Here is a 25,923-nt window from a genome sequence, read left to right as displayed (position 1 = left end):
GAGAGAGACAAACCATAAGTGACTCTTAATCTCACAAAACAAACTGAGGGTTGCTGGGGGGAGGGAGGTTGGGAGAAGTGGGTGGGATTATGGACATTGGGGAGGGTATGTGCTTTGGTGAGTGCTGTGAAGTGTTTAAACCTGGTGATTCACAGACCTGTACCCCTGGGGATAAAAACACATGTTTATAAAAAATAAAAAATTTAAAAAAAAGAAAAGCAAAGCCAGAAGCATCACAATTCCAGACTTGAAGTCATATTATATTGAAGCTATATTCATCAAGACAGTATGGGAGCATGAGAGACTGTGGATTATGAGAAACAAACTGAGGCTTTTGGAGGAGAGGGGGTGGGGGATGGGTGAACCTGGTGGTAGGTATTAAGGAGAGCACGTATTGCATGGTGCACTGGGCGTAGTATTAAACAATGAATCTTGGAACACTGAAAAAAAAATTAAAAAAAATTAAAAAGACAGTATGGTACTGACAAAAACAGAAACAAAGATCAATGGAACACAATAGAAATCCCAAAAATGGACCCACAATATATCGTCAGTTAATCTTCACCAAAGCAGGAAAGACTGGAAAAAAGAGAGTGTCTTTAATAAATGGTGTTGGGAACACTGGAGCAACATCCAAAAGAATGAAACTGGACCACTTTCTTACACCATACACTAAAATAAAATCAAAATGGATGAAAGACCTAAACTGGAGACAGGAAAGCATCAAAATCCTACAAGAAAACACAGGCAGCTATCTCTTTGACATAAGCCATAGCAACTTCTTTGTAGATATATCTCCTGAGGTGAGGGAAACAAAAGCAAAAATAAACTACTGGGATTTCGTCAAGATAAAAAAGCTTTTGTACAGCAAAGGAAACAATTTACAAAAATATTAGGCAACCTATGGAATGGGAGAAGATATCCACAAATGACATATCTGATAAGGAGTTAGTTTCCAAAACTCTATAAAAAACATACCAATATTAACACCCCAAAAATACAGTCAAGAAATGGGCAGAAGACATGAATAGACATTTTTTGAAGGAAGACATACATATGGCTAACAGACACAGAAAGGATGTTCAGCATCACTCACCATTAGGAAAATACAAATCAGATTTACAATGAGATATCACCTATCCACATAAACAAAGTAGATAGAATATAATTTAAGTTTGTCTTAATGACTCAGGGTTGCCATTAAGGGCATGAATTGCCGTACTATGCTTTGTTACACTAAGGTGATAGTAAGGTATGTAGGTAAATTAGCCCCTAAACTAATTCCATATTAGTAGTCTTAAATAATTCTCTCTGCTTTAATCTCCTCCTCACTCTAAGCTGCCCCTTCTTCTTGTTGTAAGCATGTCTGACTCTAGATGAATGGCTTCTTTCTGCTGTACAGTGGATTAACTAGTTATCTCATTAACTGAGCCAAAAAGTAATGGATAAAAATAGTTTAATATCCTTTATTGATCTGTCAGCCTTAAAGGACCCTAAACTTTCTAAGCTATGTTCTTATCCTGTACACTACCTCTTAAAATAGCAAGCTCCATGTTCTTATCACCCTTTCTATTTTTCTGAATTTACTTGAAAGTTTGGTATGCAGGAATATAGGCCGCCCAGTGAAGGATTCTAGAATTTGGTAAACAAATCCAAGTTCACCTGATCTACATCCTTAACAGACATCAGTGAAACCTCTTTTATTTCTGTCTTTCTGGATAACAAGTTCCCACCTTTTAGACTACCCTTATATGATGTCTTATATGATATGATCCTTATATAACATCTTTTTCTACTGGTAATTTTTTTGCTTTTCTTCCTTTCCCACAGTTTTTCCCCCCTTTTCAGGATTATCACATCATTCCTCACACAATGATAAGGTATTTGTGCAATGCTTCTCTGTATTAGACACTGCATATATCAGTGTCCTTTATTTGTAGTAGATGTCAACCTATGTTGCTCTTTATCTTTTAATCAATAGCAGCCAACATTTAATAAGTGAGTGACACAGAAAGGAATAAGCATCTGTTTTTCAGGGTACTGTTAATTTCAAATAGTCTACCTAAATTTTAAAATGATATGCTTTAACTTTTGGGTTATAAAATATCACACAGTAAATATTTAGATAAATGCAATTCAGTGCTAGAGTCAAAATAATTGTAAATAAGAACTAGAGGGGTTTAAGGAAAAAACATACCAGTGTTACCACTACCACTACCAGTGAAGCAACTAGCAGGGTTTCAACACAGGAGATAGGACTGAGTGGGGTTTAGAACAGGTAGGTCATAATTGGAACAGTGGTGAAAGAAATGGAATGATGGTCATCATCTAAGCAGACTAAAGGGCCCACTTATATGGCTGTCAAATCCTACTTAGCAGCATCATACTGTACCAACCAATTTCTTTTTTAAAATTTTATTTATTTATTTATTTTCAGCATAACAGTATCCATTGTTTTTGCACCATACCCAGTGCTCCATGCAATCTGTGCCCTCTCTAATACCCACCACCTGATTTCCTTAACCTTCCACCCCCCGCTGCTTCAAACCCCTCAGATTGTTTTTCAGAGTCCATAGTCTCTCATGGTTCACCTCCCCTTTCAATTTCCCCCAACTCCCTTCTCTTCTCTAACTCCCCTGTCCTCCATGCTATTTGTTATGCTCCACAAATAAGTGAAACCATATGATAATTGACCCTCTCTTCTTGACTTATTTCACTTAGCATAATCTCATCCAGTCCGTCCATGTTGCTACAAAAGTTGGGTATTCATCCTTTCTGATGGAAGCATAATACTCCATAGGGTATATGGACCACATCTTCCTTATCCATTCGTCTGTTGAAGGGCATCTTGGTTCCTTCCACAGTTTGGTGACTGTGGCCATTGCTGCTATAAACGTTGGGGTACAGATGGCCCTTCTTTTCACTATATCTGTATCTTTGGGGTAAATACCCAGCAGTGCAATTGCAGGGTCATGGGGAAGCTCTATTTTTAATTTCTCGAGGAATCTCCACACTGTTCTCCAAAGTGGCTGCAGCAACTTGCATTCCCACCAACAGTGTAAGAGGGTTCCCCTTTCTCCACATTCCCTCCAACACATGTTGTTTCCTGTCTTGCTAATTTTGACCATTCTAACTGGTGTAAGGTGATACCTCAATATGGTTTTAATTTGAATCTCCATGATACTAGTGATGATGAGCATTTTTTCATGTGTCTGATAGCCATTTATATGTCTCATTGGAGAAGTGTCCGTTCCTATCTTCTGCCCATTTTTTGATATGATTATCTGTTTTGTGTGTGTTGAGTTTGAGGAGTTCTTTATAGATCCTGGATATCAACCTTAAAGACCCTACCAAAAAGGAGAATTCAGACCAATATCCCTGATGAATATGGATGCTAAGATTCTCAACAAGATCCTAGCAAACAGGATCCAACAGCACATTAAAAAGATTATCCACCATGACCAGGTGGGATTCATCCCTGGGCTACAAGGATGGTTCAACATTCACAAATCAATCAATGTGATAGAACAAATTAATAAGAGAAGAGAGAAGAACCACATGGTCCTCTCAATTGATGCAGAAAAAGCATTTGACAAAATCCAGCATCCGTTCCTGATTAAAACCCTTCTGAGTATAGGGATAGAGGAAACATTCCTGAACTCCATCAAATCTATCTATGAAAGACCCACAGCAAATACCATCCTCAATGGGAAAAAACTTGCGTCCTTCCCGTTGAGATCAGGAACATGACAAGGATGCCCACTTTCACCACTCTTGTTCAACATAGTATTAGAAGTCCTAGCAACAGGAATCAGACAACAAAGAGAAATAAAAGGTATTCAAATTGGCAATGAAGAAGTCAAACTGTCTCACTTCGTACCAACCAATTTCTTTGCACCTACATTAGATTCTGAGATCAATTGTCAGAAGGCCCTTCTCTGTCATTCAGAAGTTTCCTTCTTGATCCTACATCCTATTTTGCCAATTCATTTCCTGGCCTAATCCTGATGGGCACTAGTTCCATTGGTCAATCAAAAGTTTGCCAAATCAGTTTAGTTGTTTAGATGGACTAGAAATGCTCCAGCTAGAGAGGATAAAGAATTCCAAAAAGTTATTTGATATGACCTTAGCATTCAAAGGTCAGACTAATTTGACTTTTTTTTTTCTTCATCTCAAAATTGGTTTGGGGTAGTTACATAGCAGACAATGTTAACATAAACCAAAATGTAGATCATTTCAAAATAGTATATGAAAATATGATAAACTTAAGCAGGAATCAAATATGTAGAATGAAATATTTACACCATGTATAGACTGAAGTGGGAAAGTGAACAGGGACAGGCAAGAAAATTTCATGTTTAGACAGAATGAGGTTTGTAAACTTATTAGACTTCTTTTGAGTGACCTAGGAAACTTTGAAGGCTTTAGGGTATCAAAACTACTTGGATAAAGTCTAATGATGTGGGGGGGGGAAAGGCAAGGGATCTTGGGCTACAGCTTGTGAACAGGACTAAGAATATTTGGATGAGGCCTTAGAGTATCTGACAAAAAAGATTCCCTTTATTTTAATTTACTGGTTTCTTTTTTTCCTAGTACCTCTTAAAATGAGGATGTTCAAAGCCCTGCATCATCCAATAAATAGTAAAAATCTAGGAACCCATGAGAACTATGCAAATAAACTCTATTATTACTAGAATTATGGTTAATTATGGTTAATATCTAAGTATACAAATAAATAAGTAGAATTATTAAAACAAATGTTATAATTCAGGATGGCATGGGGATGGCAAGTGTGCATCTTGAAGATTTCTTAAATATTTCAGGCAGTTGCTAGTTGCATATATGTTACAGACATTGTGAACAATTTCTAGGAATGACTTACAAACATTATACACATTGCCTAGGAATTGTTTACGATTCCTGATTTAACATTCTGCCTGTAACATAAATACCAGTTAAATTTTAAGAAACTTGATCATACACTGGCATCAAATCAGAAGGCAGTATTTCTTCAGACCTGTCATATAATCAGAAGGTTGATTTGCATATTGAAAATGTAACAGTGTAGGTAATGGCCAAATAACTATACTGTGCATTTTAAGACCCATATGCAGAAAATTACGTATAAATCAACTGAAAGAACCTATGAGCAAAGAAAATTTTGATTCAGTGTTTTTTAAAGTAAGCTAATTTTATAATTATTTACTGAATTGTATGACTTAAGTCCAAACATAATAAATACATACACATTTCTTACTTCACTGTTTTTTTAAACAAATTAACTGCTAATTTAATATTTAAGAACATACCAGAACTTGTACATCCAAATGCATCTTGTACTTTTCAAAGTAGTCCCCTTGAAGATCTAACTATCTGTCATCTATAAACTTATTATTATTATGCTATTATTGTTCAGAATATTTTCAAAATGCTGTTTTTGGAGCTGCCTTCAGAGCCAGTTTATGAACTACACAATTAAAAGTCACATTACTTTCTAACATATTTCAATATACATCAGCTATACAACATATATTAGCTATATAATTTATATAAACCAGAGTCATCTGATAAATTAAAATAGTCATATTATTATTAAAGCCCTTTCCCAAACTACCCTCTGAGACTTTTCTCAGGCTAGATTCAAGACCATCTCCTCCCTCTCCACCCAAACATGCCTCCCCAAAACATGTTCAGTTGAAAAGTATTGACTATAATTTGTTTCAAAAAGGTAGACTGAACTTACCTCAATAATATTTCTTAGAATATTACATTTGGCCAGACCAGGCAGCTAGACTATGAGTTTCATAATAGCAGGGATGTTTGTTTGGCTTGTTCAATGCTTTATCCTCAGTGCTAAGAACAGTGTCTGGCATGTTTTAGTTGCTCAATAATTATTTGTTGAATGGATGGATAGATAAATGAATGAATTAATTAAATTCCTTTAAAAGACATTATGGATGAACAAACATAGATGAGAAAATGTGAAATAATAAGGTGATGGCTATATTGAAAGTAAGACCATGCTCCCAATGGCAATGAGCTCAAGTTATCACTGGCAGTGGTTAACAAAAATTCTGGTAGTGGTTATAGCATGTCTCTGGATTAGGAGCCAGTTAGCTTGGTGTGGCTTTAGAGACTGGTATCATGCCCCATGTGGACCAGTTTAGTTATATATTCCATTCACAGCTTAGGCCTCTGGTATAGCCAGGAGACTTGCAAATAAGTTTCAGTGACATTTTATTTTCAAGGGTAGTTACTGAAACTTAGAGATCTAAAGTGGCTTGGGCTATATTGCATAGCAAACTAAAGAAGAGTGGAAGAGCTTGGGTCTGAGATAAAAGAAATACAATTCTAGGTTCCTGTACTTCTTTTTTTAAAATATTTTATTTATTTATTTGACAGAGAGAGAGAGAGATCACAAGTAGGCAGAGATGCAGGCAGAGAGAGAGAGGAGGAAGCAGGCTCCCTGCTGAGCAGATAGCCCGATGCGGGACTCGATCCCAGGACCCTGGGATCACGACCCGAGCCAAAGGCAGAGGCTTAAACCACTGAGCCACCCAGGTGCCCCAGGTTCCTGTACTTCTTTGGTATTTTCCCTATTCTAAGAGTTACAATCCTGTGATCTTCCTTGATATTACTACTTTCTACATAAGTTAAGGATGTTGGGGTACCAGGTGGTGGGTATTATAGAGGGCATGGATTGCATGGAGCACTGGGTGTGGTGAAAAAAATAATGAATACTGTTATGCTGAAAATAAACAAAAAATAAATAAGAAAAGAAAAAAAAAAGAAATCATGAACTTGAGGTATTCAACTTCCCAACTCATTTGGGAAAAGCCCTCATTACCAGTAGTAGTAGTAGTAATAGTAGCAGCAGCAACAGCAGCAGTAGTAGTTTTTGTAGTTGTTGTATAGTGAAGTAATTATAATAGTAATAGTAGAAGAAGCAGTAAAGATAAAAGTACTTCTAGTGGTGATATTAATAGTAATATTGTCTAGGACTTATTGAGTGCCTAATACATGATATGCACTATGCACACTCTTTATATATAGACAGATATTTCCTTTTAGTCCACTTCATAAACCTATCAAGTAAGCAATGTTATTGCCCTCATTTTACAAATGAAGAAAACTAAGGCTCTGAGAGATTAAGTCACTCAGCTAGTCAGGTGTCTAAGTCTTTGCCTGCCTAACTCTGAAGCTGAGGCACTAAAACACAACAAAATGTTGCCTCCTTAGCATTATCCCCTGTTATCTAACCCACCCTTTCCCTGGCCCACAATAAACTACAAGAAAAATCTGAAAAGCCACCATGGTTCAAACCTTGAACTGATTTGGTTCTTATAGCATTCAATAATACTGGCTGCAAAGCAACAATCCTCCTAGAGACTGAACATCTGTTTTAAGACCTTGAGTATGTTTTTCTGGAATATCCCCTTAGAAATGTTTTTTGAACATTTGTTCAAACAAGTTAAGATCTGGACACCCTCTCATGCCTTTCTTGATTGGTTGTATGCCAAATATGACACCATCCTTCTGCATGTGGTTTGAGTTAGATGGAAGCATTGTACATGCCTTGGACACTGGGAAAACCCTCCAGACCAGACCCTAGATCCAGACAAGCAGGCCCACTGACTAAATGGCAGCCATGAGGTTACTGGGCTGGGTCACACCATAACCCCCACTGAGGAGGCAGCCTTTGTCTGATATTCTGCGTTCTCTTGACCTTTCCTTTGCCTCTGCCTGGATATTTCCCCGTCTTTGGGACAGGTTCCAGAAACACCTAATGGACTTCTTATGCTTTGTGGCTTAAGAGTTTCAGGATCACTGAGGCCAAACATCTAGCCCAATGCTGCTACGGCCTTACATTCTTACTACAAGCCAACTGAGCTCTATCTGATGCACTGTGAAATCATTAGGAAACTGATTAATGACATTGGCAGGTGCTTTGGTACACATAACTGGAAGGGACTACAATTCTAGACAGTTTTACAGCTTTGGCAGGATGGAAGTATACTCTGGATAGATTGAATGTCACCTCTTGGCCTGTGTTTGTGGGAGATGGCTGCAGAGCCCATCAGCAAATCTGCCACGTGGCCAAGTACATGTGAGTGATGGAAACATGACTGTAGTAAGAGGCGAAGGTTGGTAATGAGGGAGGAGACACTAAAACCTAAGGGGAATCCCTGAATTCCCAACACCTGTGAAATGGATCAGATGAGGCTAGAGAGCTTTTTAGCAACAGAAAAGCATTCAGATGATATAGGTGTATTAAAAAAAGAAGCAAAGATCAAATTTTCTGTTGTGGCCAAAAGGAAAGCTATAGATGTCAGGTCTATTTTAACATCCAAATTAGGAGATAAAACATACAGCGAGAGTGCTTTGGAGTTAGAAAAGAATCTAATTATTCAAGCATCTTAGTCCACTTAAAACTCCTGAAATTTCCTCTATTTCAGGAAGTCCAGCAAACTAATGCCATTCCTTATTCATGTCTCTGATAAAAAAAAAAATGCACATGTACCTCTAAAAACTTGGTCTAACACTACTGGTGAAACTACTGGTGGGAAAGGAAACTAAGTTAAATGTTGCTCTAGGATTTTATTGATTGAAGTTGATAAGGTTTCAAAGGAATGGACCAGATAAAAGTTTATTAAAGTATTTGAAATGAGAAATTAGGAAGGCCTAAATGAAGGCGAAGATAGTAAGTATGCATAGGAGCTTTTGCTCATGAGAGATATTACGGTGGAATAGCAACACAATGTGGCGACTGACTGTGTTTAGTGAGGCAATGGAAGAATCAGAGATACTGCCAAAGTTATTCATCTTAGTAATTGGGGAAATAAAAATGATGGTGCCAGTTATAGGAACAATGAATCCAGGAGAAGAAAAGGGTCTTGAAGGGAAGATGAATGAGTTTGAGATGCCATACTGAGAGATGGAACAGGCAGTTTGAAATTCTAGGCTTGGACTCAGGAAAGGTTTGGCCTAGAGATAAAAATTCAGGCAGACATCAATGACCTTCTACTTCACCTAAGTCTAAACCTTCTGGCTCCCAATCCCCGCCAGCAGAGGCCATACATAAGGGATACTTGAAACTTCCTTCTCTCTACTTCTGCTGCCATTCCTCCCTACTCCCCAGATTCTTCTTCCCTACAATTATCTCCAGAACATTATAGCTGAGAAGCCTCATTTGCTTGTCTATTCCAAACATCCACTGTACATGTCTAGTTTTAAGCATGATTTTTTGTATTCCCAAACACATGTCATTTGTGAGTAATAAGTGATCCATGCATATTATATTTATAGAAAGTTTCAATTGCTTTAAATATTCCTTATGCCAATGAAAAAATTCATATGCATTAGAAAAAACCTAGAAAGGAAACATAAAATGAGTGCTACAGAGTTATGGCAACCATATTTTCTGAAGCAAAAATAAGGGATTTTTTTTTATTTTATTGAAATTCAATCAGTTAACATATAGCAGCATATCATTAGTTTCAGAGGTAGAATTCAGTTATTCATCAGTTACATATAACACCCAGTGTTCATTATATGTGCCTTCCTTAATGTCCATCACCCAGTTACCCCATGCTCCCCAACCTCCCCTCCAGCAACCCTCAGTTTGTTTCCTATAGTTAAGAGTCTCTTATGGTTTGTCTATCTCTCTTATTTTCTAAGGAAAAGTGTTCTGAAATCCTTTCTGATCAAATAAGGCAGTTTAGAAGACTCAATTGGGATGGTAAAACATTACAATTACCAGGATATTTGGACTGTTTATAGGGAAAATAGGACAAGATATTTATCCTGCAAAATCTGGAAAGTACATAGAGTAAAATACTAGTAACACAATAATACAATGCATAATTCATACTTTCTGTTTTGGTACTGTAAAATTATTTTATTATCTTATATTCCTTAACTTTCTGTTTATGATATCTGACAGTCTTGGTATTTGCTCCCTCTCTAAAGAAATTTGAGGACCCAAAATATTGAAAGTCAGAGTGAGAAAGTAACCTTGGAAATCAGTTATTCCAGCCACTTTTTTAATATTAAGAAAGTGAGGGTCACAACTAAGAGATTACTTTCCCAAGGTCACATATCAAGTCAGTGACAGAACTGGGACTAGAATCCAAGTATCTTGACCTCCAGAACATCCTTTTTACCAAATATCAAAGTTCCATTTGAGCAACAGTCTTTCTACTCTTTTTTTTTAAATTCTCAAGAATGGCTTTATTTACATTTATGAGATGACAAAAACTCTAATTTTTTCACTTTAACTTTTAAGATTTTTTAAAGTTAAATATTTGTCTACCTATGAACTTTATGCACTATTTGTACTGAATTGGTAGCAGATACCACTATCTAGATTGTTTTCTCCTTCACATCTCATCCCTAGTATTTTTCCTTGAAAATCCTGAAGGAATGGAGCCCATTGTTAACACTGCAGAACATCCAATGCCTGTTATCTCAAATGCCTGTAATCCGCAGCAGCAGTACCCTCTCCCCTCACCCAGACATCTTTCCCTCTATCAGCTAAAACACACACACACACACACACACACACACACACCTGTTATAGCAGATGTCTTAGGGATAAATGGGGCATCAAGGAGAAACACAGGTGGAATTTGGATACCTGATATTCCCAGAATTGCATTCCTAGATGATTACAGGTTGAGAACTTTGTACACACCAAGACTGCTAGAATGTCAGCATGTTTCATGCTTTCCAAGCTTCTCTCAAAATTGCTGGAAGAGTCAAACTTCCTATTGAGGAACAAATATTCACCATAAGGAAAAAATTCATTGATGGTTATACCTCATTCCTTGAAATTTGTTCAACTCTTCCCTATGGTTAAGCAGGAAAATAATATTACTTTGCATCTCTTGCAAGAAGCTACTTGCCCAAAATCAAAACAACAGAACTGGAACCCATGACTTACACTGCACCTATCTAAATTCTCTTCTCTATTCCCTTTGGCCTCCTATGGCTGTCAGAAAAACCGGTGGCCAAGAATGGCTCACATGCCCTCATGCATAACTTCTTCACATGGAGCAGGCTCCTATAATCCCATTAACCGTGCAGTACACTTTAGAATTTTCCCTTCTGGGATGATGAGTTTTTGAGCTTCTTGAAGAAAGGACTGTAGATAGATTGGTTTGTTTATCTACAGGGCTTAGGATGTGACCAATAAGTATATCACAAACACTCAAATAAACATATATGGAACTAAACTGAAAGAATAAGCATAATAGATTAGAACAGAAAAACGGGCCAGGACCAGAGTGTGGAGGACTTTGAATGACATTCTTGGAATCTATATTTTCCAACATAGTCTCTGACTGTGCATCTTTGTGTGTTATGTAAAACAGAACTCAACATTTGAGTATAACTCCATGACAAGGAGGAATTTTGAGAACTATTCCCCTCTTTACCTCAGTGCCTCTGTAAGTAGTATTCAGCCTTCTTTTAATATATGAAGAACTCATAATTCCTAAGCACTCACTCCAATATGTCATAAGCAATTTGATTGAAGTATTGCACACACTGTGGGCCTGAGACCAAGTGTGAGAAATTCTACACTCTAAAAAAACCATTGAGGCAGCTTAAGGCAATGGAAACTGGTGCTTTGGACTAAACCTGTCTCTTTCCATTTCTGTTTTTGGTGCCTGAATGATGTCTCTGAAGGAAAAAACAAAGAGTATGTAGCTTTAATACTCTGGAGTTAAAGAGAGAAGAAAGATTAAAAAAAGAGAGGATATGAAGCTATGTTCTAGTCTTTAATACAGGTCCCAATGAGATCTTAAAACTAACATACAAAGCACACTTTCAAATTAGCGGGATCCCACAGGCCACTATTTTCCATGATCACAACCCAAGCTTAGGATATCTGCTTTGTAGAGAAAGACAAAAAAGGATAAGAGAAAATCTTCAGAAACAAGCACAAAAAAAGTAATAAAATGGCAATAAACACATATCTATCAATAACTACTTTGAAAGTAAATACACAAAATGCTCCAATCAAAAACATAACGTGACAAAATAGATTTTAAAAACAAAACCCAACTAAACTAAAATTTTTTAAAAAAGAAATTTAAAAAATAGAAATTCAAAAGGAAAACACAGGTGTATGTATCAAAAAGTTCAGGTTAGAAGGTTATTATAGAATTTGATGTACTGGACAGCTCACTGTGATGGTAAATAGGTTAAAAAATTATCTATATAAAAAAATGAGCCAGAATAGTGGGAACAAATTAAAAATAAAAGTTGTCCTATGGAGTAGTGGTGGTTGTTCTCTTGTCATCTTTTTTTTTTTTTTTCCTTTCCTGGTTGGTTTTCTGGGGGAGGAGCCTGCCAAGTGGGTTTTCAGTCAATGATGTTCTCTGAGTTAAGTCCTCCCGCCTCCCTCAAGAGGGTGGGCTCTGGGGAAACTGGTTTTTTCAGGCTTTTGTTCTCTGGAGGTTTTTATGTTTGTTCACTTTCATTTTTCTCTCTCACCTTGACCGCTTTGGATAGTTTTTGTAGGTTTAGAGGAAAGCAACCTGCACCCTGACCTCCCTCGCAGAGAGAAGCCTCAGTCTGGCTGCAGAGCCCAAATAAATCCCTCCTTGGCCGCTGGCAGAACAGGTTCCCAGTCACGGTTCCTGGGGACACAGGATTTTTTGCTCGTACCCAAAACCACGGCAGAGGTGGCTGTCTGGGCAGCTCCAGACTGCCAGAGAAGTTCCAAGCAGTGATCACACACTGAGATTTTCCCACTGGCCCTGGCTGGGGGCTGGGAGTGCCTGGTTTTTCCTGGTCGAGAGCACCAGACTGGTGCCTGTGCGCACCTCTCTCAGAGGAGGGCATGGGGGCGCAACTTGGACACTGATAGCACGGCAGGGTACTCGCATGGGGACTGCAAAAAGGTTGTGCTTCTGTTGGCTGACAAGGCTCCCAGCCCCTCATGGGAGCTGGGCCCCACGCGCTCTCAGGCACGCTGGTGGCTCGGGGACCAAGACCTGGTTTCTCCGCCACACTCTCTGGCTCTGTGCCAGGGGTGGCTGTCCTGGGTCTGGGGACTTAAGCCCCATCCCTAACACCCCATTTCCTACACCCCCCCCCCCCCCCGTGATCCTTTGTTCTTTTTGAGTGCTTTCTACTAGACTCCCAAGTTAATGCTGGTCCCCAGATGCAAGGCACTCTCGTATTGGGATATTACTTTCTAATGGGTCACCTCTGGTGGATCCCTCTCCCTTTTGTTTATCTTCCAATATCAGTCCAACTTTCCCACTCCGCTTTACCTGCCCACTGGTGTCTTCTGCTCCGCTAGAGATCCAGACGTGTATAATTCTGATCTCAGGCTGATTTTGTGGGTGATCAGAGTTCTTTGAAAGGTAATCAGCTCACTTTAGGGTACAGGTTGAAAGGGCGCCTCCTCCTACTTCCCCGACAACTTATCTCCCCCGACTATGACGTCTTTGTGTCTTCAGTGTCCCAGCATGCTGCCTAGAAAATAGCAAGCGGTCAATGCCCTTCAATGGACGAATGGATAAAGAAGATGTGGTCCATATACACTATGGAGTATTATGCCTCCATCAGAAAGGATGAATACCCAACTTTTGTAGCAACATTAACAGGACTGGAAGAGATAATGCTGAGTGAAATAGTTCAAGCAGAGAGGGTCAATTTTCATATGGTTTCACTTATTTGTGGAGCATAACAAATAGCATGGAGGACAAGGGGAGATGGAGAGGAGAAGGGAGTTGAGGGAAATTGGAAGGGGTGGTGAACCATGAGAGACTATAGACTCTGAAAAAAATCTGAGGGTTTTGAAGGGGTGGGGAGTGGGAGGTTGGGGGAACCAGGTGGTAGGTATTAGAGAGGGCAAGGATTGCATGGAGCACTGGGTGTGGGGCAAAAACAATGAATACTTTTACGCCAAAAAAAAAATTAATTAAAAAAAAACAAGACCCATGTATATGCTGCCTACAAGAGACCCATTATAGTTCTAAAGAACCTGAATATTGAAAATAAAAAGATGGAGGAACATCTATCATGAAAATGGATACAAATATTTACAGCGGCACTATTCATAATAGTCAAAACATGGAAAAAGCCCTAATGTCTGACGACTGATGAATGGAGAAAGCAGATGAGGTGTGTATGTATGTGTGTGTATGTATACACACATATACACACATACATATATATGTATGCCATATACATACAATGAAATATTACTCAGCCATCAAAAAGAATAAAACCTTCCCATTCGCAATGACATTGATGAAACTAGAGTGTATCAGGCTAAGCAATATAAGTCAGTCAGAGAAAGACAAATACCATATGATTTCATTCTTATGTGGAATCTAAGAAACAGGACAGATGAACATAAGGGAAGGGAAGGAGAAATAAATTGAGATAAAGAGAGGGAGGGAAGCAAACCATAAGTGACTCTTAACTCTAAGGAACAGATTGAGGTTTCTGAAGGGGAGATGGGTGGGAGGATGGGGTAATTGGGTGATGGGCATTAGGAGGGCACTTGATGTAATGAGAATTGGGTGTTATATGCAACTGATGAATCGATAAATTTACCCTGAAACTAGTACTACACCATATGTAAACTAACTGGAATTTAAATAAAATCTTGAATGAAAAAAGCCAGAGTAGTAGTACTTACACTAAACAAAATGACTTTAAAACAAAACAAAAAAAATGTAACAAGAGACAAAGAAGGACACCATATAATAATAAAGGGGACACTCCAAGAGGAAGATATAACAATTGTAAGTATGTATGCACTCAACATAGGAGCACCCAAATACATAAACAGTTAATAACAAACACAAAGGAATTAATAATAATACAATAAAAGCAGAGGACTTTAACACCTCACATCAATGGACAGATCATTTAAACAGAACATCAAAAAGGAAACCATCACTTTGAATGACACAATAAAAGAGGTAGGATTTAGGAAATGTATTCAGAACATTTCATCCTAAAACATCAGAATACACATTCTTTTCAAGTCCACATGGAACATTCTTCAGAACAGAGCACATATTACCCCACAAAACAAACCTAAACAATTTCAAGACCAAACCATACTATGCATATTTTCTTACCACAGTAATATGAAACTAGAAATCAACTACAAGAAAAAATCTGAAACGATCACAAATACATGGAGATTAAACAACATACCACTAAACAATGAATAGGTCAACAGATAATCAAAGAAGAAATTTAAAAGTACATGGAAAGAAATAAAAATGAAAGCACAACAGCCCAAAACCTTTAGGATGCAGCAAAGTGGTTATAAGAAGTAAGTTAGCAATACAGGCTTTCAAGAAGCAAGAAAAATCTCAATTAAATAACCCAATGTTATACCTTAAGGGGCTAGAAAAAAAGAACAAACAAAACCTAAAGCCAGCAGAAATAAGGAAATAATAAAGATTAGAGCAGAAATAAATGATATAGAAGCTTTAAAAAATGATAAAACAGATCAATGAAACCAGGAGGTTTTTTTTTGAATCAATAAAATTGCCAAAATTCTAGCTAGACTTATAAAGAAAAAAAAAAGAAAGGACTCAAAATCACAAATGAGAGAAGAGAAATAACAACCAATACCACAGAAATACAAGTGAACATAAGAGAACATTATGGAAAACTACATGCTAACAAACTGGAAAACTTAGAAGAAATGAATAAATTCCTAGGAACATAAAAACTATCAAAAGTGAAACAAGAAGAAATAGAAAAGTTGAAAAGACTGGTAAACAGCAAGCAAATTGACCCAGTAATAAAAAAATAAAACTCCCAATAAACAAAAGTCCAGGACCAGATAGTTTCACAGGTGAATTCTACTAAACATTTAAAGGGAAGTTAATACCCATTCTTCTCAAACTGCTCCAAAATAATAGGAAAGGGAAGGAAACACCCAAATTCATTCTGAGGCCAGCATTACCCTGATACCAGAACCAAATAAAGACACCACTGAAAAAGAGACCATAGTTCAATATCCCTGATGAACATAGATGCAAAAATTCTCAATAAATTACTAGCAAGCTGAATTCAACAATACATTTAAAAAGTCATTCACCACAATCAAGTGGGATTTATTCCTGGGTCACAAAAGTGATTCAGTATTTTCAAATCAATCAATTGTGATATGTCACATCAATAAGAGAAGGGATAAGAAAAATATGATCATTTCAACAGATGGAGAAAAAAAGCATTACAAAGGTCAATATCCATTCATGACAAAAACTGTCAACAAAATGGCTTAGAGGGAGTGTATCTCAACATAATAAAAACCATCTATGAAAAATCGACAGCTAACATTATTCTTAATGGGGAAAAAGTGACAGCTTTACCCCTAAGGTCAGGAACAAGACAAGAATGTCTACTCACCATTTTTACTCATCATAGAACTGGAAGTCTTAGTCAGAAAACAAAAGGAAAGAAAAAGAATTAAAATCAGTAAAAGGAAGTAAAACTCTCTCTGCAGATAATATAATACTATTTATAGAAAATCCAAAAGACTCCAAGAAAAAACTGCTAGAACTGATAAATTCAGTAAACTTGTAGAATACAAAATCAAAGTACAGAAATATGTTGAATTTCTACACACAATAATGAAGCAGCAGGAAGAGAAATTAAGAAAACAACCCCATTTACAATTGCACCAAAAATAATAAAATAGCTAGGAAAAAAACTTACCAAAGAGGTGAAAGACCCATATTCTGAGAAGTATAAAACACTGATGAAAGAAATTGAAGCTGACACAAATAAATGGAAAGACATTCCATGCTCATAGATTGGAAGAATAAATATTGTTAAAATGCTATGCTACCCAAAGCAATTGACACACTTAATGCAATCCCTATCAAAATACCAATAGTATTTTTCATAAAACTAGAGCAAACAATCCTAAAATTTGTATGGAACAACAAAAGACCCTGAATTGCCAAAGCAATCTTGAAAATGAAAAGCAAAGCTGGAGGGACCATAATTCTGGACTTCAAGTTATATTACAAAACTGCAGTGATCAAGGAAGTATGGCACTGGCACAAAAATAAACACATTGATTAGTAGAAGAGAATAGAAAATTCAGAAGTGAATCGACAATTTTATAGTCAACTAATCTTTGACAAAGCAGGAAAGAACATTCAATGGGTAAAAGTCTCTTCAGCAAATGGTGTGGGAAAACTGGACAAAATCATACAAAATATAGCTGGGTCATTTTCATACACCATACACAAAAATAAGTTCAAAAAGGATGAAAGACATAAATATGGGACCTGAAATCATAAAAATTCCTAGAGCAGAGTACAGACAGTAAACTCTTTGACATCAGCTAGTTAGGACAACAACGTGTGAATTTGGAGTGATACAATTCAGTCCATAACAGTATTTTTTTTAAGATTTTATTTATTTGTCAGAGAGAGGGAAAGAGAGCGAGCACAGGCAGACAGAATGGCAGGCAGAGGCAGAGGGAGAAGCAGGCTCCCTGCTGAGCAAGGAGCCCAATGTGGGACTCGATCCCAGGACGCTGGGATCATGACCTGAGCCGAAGGCAGCTGCTTAACCAACTGAGCCACCCAGGCGTCCCCAGTCCATAACAGTATTAACCATACTTTACTAAAGAAGAAACTGAGGCTCAAAGAAGTTTTGTGATTTATACACACTTATAAGTATATAAGCCAAGACTGGAACTCTAGTCTTGTGTCCTTTCTACTATATTATGCTGCATTATGGGATTCATTTTTTTAAAGATTTTATTTATTTGACAGGGATCACAAGTAGGCAGAGAGGCAGGCAGAGAGAGAGAGAGAGAGAGAGGAGGAAGCAGGCTCCCTGCTGAGCAGAGAGCCCAATTCAGGGCTCTATCCCAGGACCCTGAGATCATGATCTGAGCCAAAGGCAGAGGCTTTAACCCACTGAGCCACCCAGGTGCCCCGCATTATGGGATTCATTAAGAAATATTCTTTCTGCTTTTATTTTCTGGAGAGATTATACAGAATTGATACATGTTTTATTTATGTATGCATGTATGTATGTATGTACAATTAGCCAACATATAGTACATTGTTCATTTTTGATGTGGTGTTCAATGATTCATTAGTTGCATATATATTCTTTTTAAAATATTTGGTAGAATTCACCAATGTACTCATCTGTGTCTGGTACTTTCTGTTTTGGAAGAATATTATTGATTTAATTTCATTACCAAAAACAGGCTTATTTACATTCTCTCTCCCTGTCTGAGTTTTGGTAGATTGTATTCTTCAAGGAATAGGTTCATCTTATCTATATTGTCAAATTTGTGGTCACATAGTTTTTGTGTTTTCTGTTCATAATATTCTTTTATTATCTTTTAAATATTGTGATTAGTAGTGATGGTAGCTCTTTCATTTCAAGTATTAGTAATTTGTGTCTTTTCTTAGCCTGGTTAGGGGTTTATCAAACTTATTAATTTTTTCAAAGAAATAGCTTTTAGTTTTGTTAATTTTCCCTACTAATTTCTCATTTTCAATTTCATTGATTCCTGTAATAATTTCTATTACTTCCTTTCTTCTGCTTACTTTGAATTTAATTTGCTCTTTTCCTAGTTTCCTAAGGTGGAAGCTTAGATTATTGATTTTAGATCTTTCTTCTTTTCTAATATATGAATTCACTACTATAAATTTTCCTCTAAGTGCTCTTTGCTGCATACCACAAATTTTGATTTTATACTTTTTCATTTAATGTGAAATATTTAAAAAATGTTCATGAAACTTCTTCCATAGTCTATGTGTTATGAATAAGCGTGTTAATAGTCAAGTATTGTGGGCTTTTCCAACCATTTTTCTGTTATTGATTTTTATTTTTTTATATTTTATTTATTTATTTGACAGAGAGACACAGTGAGAGAGGGAACACAAGAAGGGGGAATGGGAGAGAGAGCATCAGGCCCCCCGCTGAGCAGGGAGCCTGATGTGGGGCTAGATCCCAGAACCCTGGGATCATGACCCAAGTGCAAGGCAGACACTTAATGAATAAACCACCCAGGTTATTGATTTTTAGTTTAATTCCATTGAGATCTAAGAACATAAATTTTTATTTCTGTTCTTGGAAAAATTTGTTAAGGTTTGTTTTATGACCCACAGTATGGGTTTATCTTGGTGAATATTCTGCATGATCCAGAGAAGAATGCACATTCTGCTGTTGTTGGATAAAGTATTCTGTAAAATACTTATAGAATTTGGTAATCCTGTTGATAGACGGTGCTGTTCAATTCAACTCTGTCCTTACTGATTTTCTGCCTGTTGGATCCATCACATAAGATAAGAAATCTCCAACTATAATAGTGGGCTCATCTTTTTTTCCTTGCAGTTCTATAAGTTTTTGCCTCATGTATTTTGATGCTTCGTTGTTAGATGCATACATATTAGGGACTTTTATGTGTTCTTGGAGTATTGATCTTTACCATTACATAATGCCCTTGTTTATCTTTGATAATTTCCATTACTTTGAAGTCATCTTTGTCTTTTATTATTTTAATAAATATATTTTATTATTATAATTCTTTCAGAATTCTTTTATGTTAGCACAGTATATCTATCTCTATTCCTTTACTTTTATCTATCTTTGTCTTTATATTTAAAGTGGGTGTCCTCTAAACAACATAGAGTTGAGCCTTTTTTTTAAAGATTTTATTTATTGATTTGACAGAGACACAGCAAGAGAGGGAACACAGGAAGAGGGAGTGGGAAAGGCAAGCTTTCTGCTGAGCAGGGAGGCCAATGTGTGGCTAGATCCTAGGACCCTGGGATCATGACCTGAGCCAAAAGCAGATGCTTAAAAACTGAGCCACCCAGGTGCCCTGAGCCTTTTTTTAATCCACTCTAAAAGACTAAAATCTTTTTAAATTTGTCTAAAGTTGACACACAATGATACATTAATTTTATTATTTTATTATTATTATTTATTATTATTTATTATTTTATTATTAACTTCCCTATACTTCATTCTATGCTTACCACCAGTGTAGCTACCATCTGTCACCATACAATACTCTTAGAATATTATTGACTATATTCCATATGCTGTGCTTTTTGTTTCATGACTTATTGATGCCACAACTGGAAGCTTGTATCTCCCACTCCCTTTCAGCCATTTTGCCTGTTCCTCCCTTCCCTCTACAATAATCAGTTTATTCTCTCTACTTATGGGTCTGATTCTGCTTTTTGTTTATTCTTTTGTATTATTTTTTTAGAGTTACATATAAGTGAAATCATACAGTATTTTCTTTCTCTGTCTTACTTATTTTACTTAGCATAATACCCTCTAGGTACATACATGTTATTGCAAATGGCAAGATCTTATCCCTTTTATGGCTGCATAATATTCAATTATATAAATACCACATCTTTTTTATCTATTCATCTGTCAATGGACACTTAGGTTGTTTCCATATCTTGGCTATTGTAAATAATGCTGCAACAAATATAGGGGGTAGATATATATTTTTCAACTAGTGTTAGGACTGTCTTTTAATTGGGTTATTTAGACCACTAACATATAAAGTGATTATGATATAGTTGGCTTAATATCTACCCATATTTTTACTGCTTTCACTGTGTTGCCTTTGTTATTTGTTTCTTTTTTTTGTCATTCTATTTCTGCCTTCTCTGCTTTTAAATATTTTATATGATTTCATTTTCTCTCCACCTAGCATATCAGTTGTATTTTTTTTACTTTTTCTAATAGTAGCCCTAGAATTTGCAATTTATATTTACAACTAATCCTAGTACACCAAGTACATCCAAGTACAATGAATATAACATTGTGTGCCAACTAAAATTAAAATATATATATTAAAAAATACACACCCTCCAAAAAACCCACAAATAATGTCATACCACTTCACAGGTAGTAAAACACCTTATAACAGAGCATTACCAATTCATTCTCCCTATATTTTATAACATTGGTGTCATTCATTTCACTTATGCATAAGCTATAACTATCAAATACATTATTACTTTATTACTTTGAATAGTTATGTATCACATAAAATAAAAATAATATATTTAATTTTACCTCCATTTATTCATTCTCTAATGCTCTTTCTTAATGTAGATCCAAGTTTTTGACCTATATCATTCTCCTTATTTCTGAAGAACTTTTGAGCATATATACTGGTGATAAATTCTCTCAACTTCTGTCTAAGAAAGGCTTTATTTCTCTTAAACTTTTGAGGTATAATTTCTCTGAATACAGAATTCTAGGTTCACGGGCTTTATCTTTCAATACTTGAAATATTTCATTCTACTCTTCTTGTTAGCATAGTTTTTGAAGAGAAATCTGATGTAATTCTTACCCTCTGTCCTCTATAGATAAGGTGTTTTGTTCATCAGGCTTTTTTCAAGATTTTCCTATGCCTTTGATTTTCTCCAGTTTGATTATGATATGCCTAGGAATATATTGGTATTTGGTATTTGCCTTGTTTGGTCTTCTGTGAGATTCCTGCATCTCTAGATTAATGTATTTCATTAGTTTTAGAAAAATTTGTAGTCATTATTACTTTGAATATTTCTTCTGCTCCTTTCTTTCTCCTTCTAGTATTTGCATTCTGTATGTTACAACTTTTGCAATTGTCCCACGGGTTGCATATTCTGTTCTGCCCTTTTCATTCTTTTTTCTGTTTGCATTTTATTCTTAGAAGTTCCTATTGACAATCCTTCAAGTTCACTGATTCTTTCTTCAGCTGTGTCCAGTCTATTGTTTTTGATGTGTCTATCAAATGTAATTCTGTATTTGTTTTTTATTTCTAGCATTTCCTTTTGATTCTTTAAGAAAGAGTTTCCATTTATTTGCTCAAATTACCCATCTGTTCTTGCATGATGTCCATTTTTTCCATCAGAGCCCTTATTATATTAATATAGTTGCTTTATATTCTCAGTCTGATAATTCCAACATCTCTGCTGTATTTGAGTCTGATTCTGGTGCTTGCTCTGTCACTTCAAACTGTATTTTTTTTTTTTTGTCTTTTAGTATGTCTTTTATTTTTTTACTAGTAGCCAGACATGATTTACTTAGTAAAAGGAACTGAGGTAAATAGGCCTTTACTGTGAAGTTTTATGTTTATCTGCTAGGTGTTTTACTGTGTTTACTATTTGCTTTAGCTGTAGATGTCAGAAACCATTTTTTCTGGTGCACTTGTTTTTTTTTGTTTTGTTTTGTTTGTTTGTTTTGTTTTGCTCTCTCTCTCCTGTTAAGACTTCTTTTTTAATAAAGATTTTTAAAAATTTATTTATTTGACAGGGGTGAGAGGGAGAGGCAGGCAGAAGGAGAGGGAGAAGGAGACTCCCCACTGAGCAGAGACCCTAACATGGGACTCAATTCCAGGACCCTGGGTTCATGACCTGAGCTGAAGGCAGATGCTTAACTGACTGAGCCACCCAGGTGCCCTGAGACTTCTTAAGTAATATCTGAGACACACAGTTCTTTCAGCTGAATTTCTCTGTTATAATACAGAAGCACTCTTGAAGTAATGATGAGGTGTGGGGAGAAGGGAAGCATTCTATAGTCCTATGATTAAGGCTCAGTCTTTTAGTGAGCCTACATTACTAGGCCATGATCTTCACAAGTGCTTCTCAGTTTTTATCCCCTTGGGTGAGACAGAAAGCCTAGAGGGGGTTGGAGTTTGGTATTTCCTTTCCCTGGGACATTTTGGGTCTGGTAAAATCCCAGTCAGTTAGGCTTTGATAGAATAGTTTCCTTTGAGGGCAGGCCTTTTTAAAAAGAGCAGAATTTTCTGGGCATAGTTCAAAATGGTTATTCTCCCCCTTCCTCTGCTGGATGCACAAGGGGATTATTATTATTATTATTATTATTATTATTATTATATCTTCACTGTGAAAATTCAGTAGGGAATCTAGAGATAAAACTCGTGAAAATGTGGGGGCTCCCCTAAAACTTGTCCCCTCTGGAGTTTTTAACTAACAAGCTTGTCCACACTGAGCCTCCAACAATGTGCCAACTACAGTTTGTTTTCCTAACTCATTATCACTACCAGGGGCACTTTCTGCTCCTGGGATTCTGCTCTAATAAATTGTGTTCTGTTTTCCCCTGTCTGACTATCCAACTGGGGGTGGGTAAGCAGTTTTCTTGAGATCTCAATTCTCTAGCGCATGTAAGAAGGGTCAATGATGTTTAGTTTATTCCCTTTTTATTGTTATTAGAACAGGAGTGATGACTTCTAAGCCAGAGGAGAAACCAGAAGTTTCATGTTGTCTCTACATATAAGTCTTATTTTTCCAGTTCCAGCCACTTTTAGCTCTGGGCTCTTTAGTTTTTACTTGGAGTCTCTAGTCCCAGGAAACCCTCAAGCTTATCCTGCTTAGTTTCAACCCCCCTCCACTCCATATCTCACCCTTTTTCAGATCAAAACTGTCCAGGCTTCACCATCAATATCTATTTCTTACTAGAAGCTATAATTAAAAGATTTACTCTCCTGGGCATTTACCCAAAGAAAATGAAAACACAAAATCAAAAAGATATACACAGCCCTGTGTTTATTGAAGCATGATTTACAATACTCAATTAGGGAAGGAACCCAAATATCCATTGATAAATGAATAAATATAGATTATGTGAAATATATATTCAATGAAATATTACTCAGCCATAAAAAGGAATGAAATCTTGACATTTGCAACAACATGGATGTACCTAGATGGTATAATGCTAAATGAAATAAGTTACAGACAAATACCATACAATTAACCCCATATGGGGGAACTTAAGTAAAAAATAAACAAATTAAAAAGAAAAACAAACAAGAGAAAAGACTTCAATATACAAAATAAACTGATGGTTGCCAGAGTGAAGGTAGGTGGGAATGGGTGAAATAGATAAAGGGTATTAAGAGTACACTTAGCTTGATGAGCACCAAGAAATGTATAGAATAGTTGCATCATTATATTTTATACCTGAAAGAAAAAAATTGTGTTGCTCCATTCCTAGTTTTGTTTCTGGTCCACTACTTAGCTATTTCTGTGTACTAGTTCAAAGACCTTGTTTATGTATATTTTTGTATTCCTTATAAATTTTGGCACATAGTACGTATGGTACAAATAGGAATTTTTTTAGGGTTTTTTTGAATGACTAGGGAAAATGTAATATTGTGTATGATCAATTCCATGTGTTTGAAGACAGCCTTATGTTTGGAAATGATCAAGAAAGGCTTCATGATGGAGGCTGAAATTAAATCTTGCCCTAAAGAATGAATAGGATTTATAATGATTGAGAGGAGAATGAAATGGCATTTCAAATTTTGAGCACAACATGAGCAAAAGTATAGAGACAGGATAAGAATAAACATCTTCTTCTGAGGGACATATTCTGTTTGCTGTTAAGAAGAGCTGTTATTGAGATAGCTTGGGTGACTTGAAAGTTTTGAAAATATTAACATTCTTCAGAGTTGATTAAGGATGGAGAAATTATACCCAGCTTGGAAGATACTGACTGAGTCAATGATCAAAACCTTATTACAAACTACTTACTAGTTAATCATTGCTGCTCTGGTTTAAAATATTTTCTGTGATATTGGAAGATCTCAATTTCCTATGTGGACCCAGGTAGAGGCATATATATAGCATAATTTGCTAGCTGAAATTCAAAGAGATAAAGCAATTTCTTCAGTAAGGTGTAGAGCCAGGATTTAAACCCAGATCCAACTTTAAAGAGATCATAATGTTTAAATAACACTGTGTTTTGTCCAAGTAAGAGAAGTGCAACAATGGAATGGGCTGCCTTGTAAGTGAGTACACCTTAAACTCCAAGTGTGTAATCAGAGGCTGGATAACTATGAGAAAGGAATTTCAGAGAGGTAATTAAAACTTAGAAGTTAAGGAATGGGGTGTCCTTTCTGCTTAACTATTAAAGATCTGGCAGGCATTAAGATGGTAGTGGAGTAGGGGGACCTTAAGCTTTCCAAATCCCTCAAACACAGCTAGATAAATGTCAAATCATTTGGAACATCCAAGAAATCAATCTGAAGACTGAAAGGACATAACTACACATATACAAGTAGAAAAACAACCACCTTGTGGAAGATAGAACTGTGGAGAGTTAATTTGAGGGAGAAAAGGACTGCAGCTGCTGTGAAGGGGAGAGAGTCCTGATCATGGAAAGAGGAGTGAGAGACAGAGAGAGAGCATGAAGCAGCAGGCAGGGGAGTGCACAAGAAAAATTCTTTAAAACCACTGACTGAGGAAAGGAGAGGAGCTGACTACTGGAAGTTATTTTAAGCAGCAGACCACAAAATCTGAAGTTTTAGAAGTCCATACCACCACTGGGGTCATCCCTGGCAGGCTTAGCAGTGCTACTACAGGGAAGAAGGACAGATACTTGGGAGCGAGCAGCATGGTCGGAGGATCTTCTGGGTTGCACATCGAGAAACAGTTCCCCTTCTTGGAGTGCATTTGTGAGTGGTGGAACAGCCTCTCTGGGGACAAAAGAACAGGCTGCCTCTTCCCTAATGTAAGGGGACAAAAGACACAAGCTGAGGGCAGCAAACCTCAGTGCCTTTTTGTTCCACTTTTAAACTCTGAACCACTGGACAGTCATGTGACTGCTTTTCTGGGACAAAGCAGCAAGTGGCAAAAGCACAATGAGGCCTTCACTCAGAGGATCAGGACTGGTCCATGCTGCATTGGTCCCTAAAATTTGGTTTTGAAACCCAGCTGTGTCTGAGATAAAACATAGTATTGGGCCACCTCACAGGTAGACAGCTTGGACACAAACAGGGTGAAGGCAGGAACTTGACAGAAGCCAAGTACAAAAGAAGGGTGATTATTTACTATTCTTTTTTTTATTTCTTTTTATAAATTTTTTATTTTTTATAAACATATATTTTTATCCCCAGGGGTACAGGTCTGTGAATCG

At 36.7% G+C, this 25,923-nt stretch overlaps 1 long non-coding RNA gene across 2 annotated transcripts in view; it reads right to left on the bottom strand.

The window, feature by feature from the left end:
- Positions 1-25,923, bottom strand: part of LOC132007457 (uncharacterized) — a 114,073-nt gene that overhangs the window by 33,391 nt on the left and 54,759 nt on the right. For both annotated transcript variants that reach the window (XR_009401361.1, XR_009401362.1), the window contains exons 5-7: positions 16,399-16,426; positions 13,284-13,488; positions 10,637-10,766 (exon numbers count right to left, since the gene is read on the bottom strand). This is a non-coding gene — a long non-coding RNA (uncharacterized LOC132007457). The remainder of the gene's footprint in view (positions 1-10,636; positions 10,767-13,283; positions 13,489-16,398; positions 16,427-25,923) is intronic.

This window comes from Mustela nigripes, chromosome X (genome assembly GCF_022355385.1).
Source record: "Mustela nigripes isolate SB6536 chromosome X, MUSNIG.SB6536, whole genome shotgun sequence".
Taxonomy (NCBI): domain Eukaryota; kingdom Metazoa; phylum Chordata; class Mammalia; order Carnivora; family Mustelidae; genus Mustela; species Mustela nigripes.
This window is presented reverse-complemented; position numbering and strand designations above follow the sequence as displayed.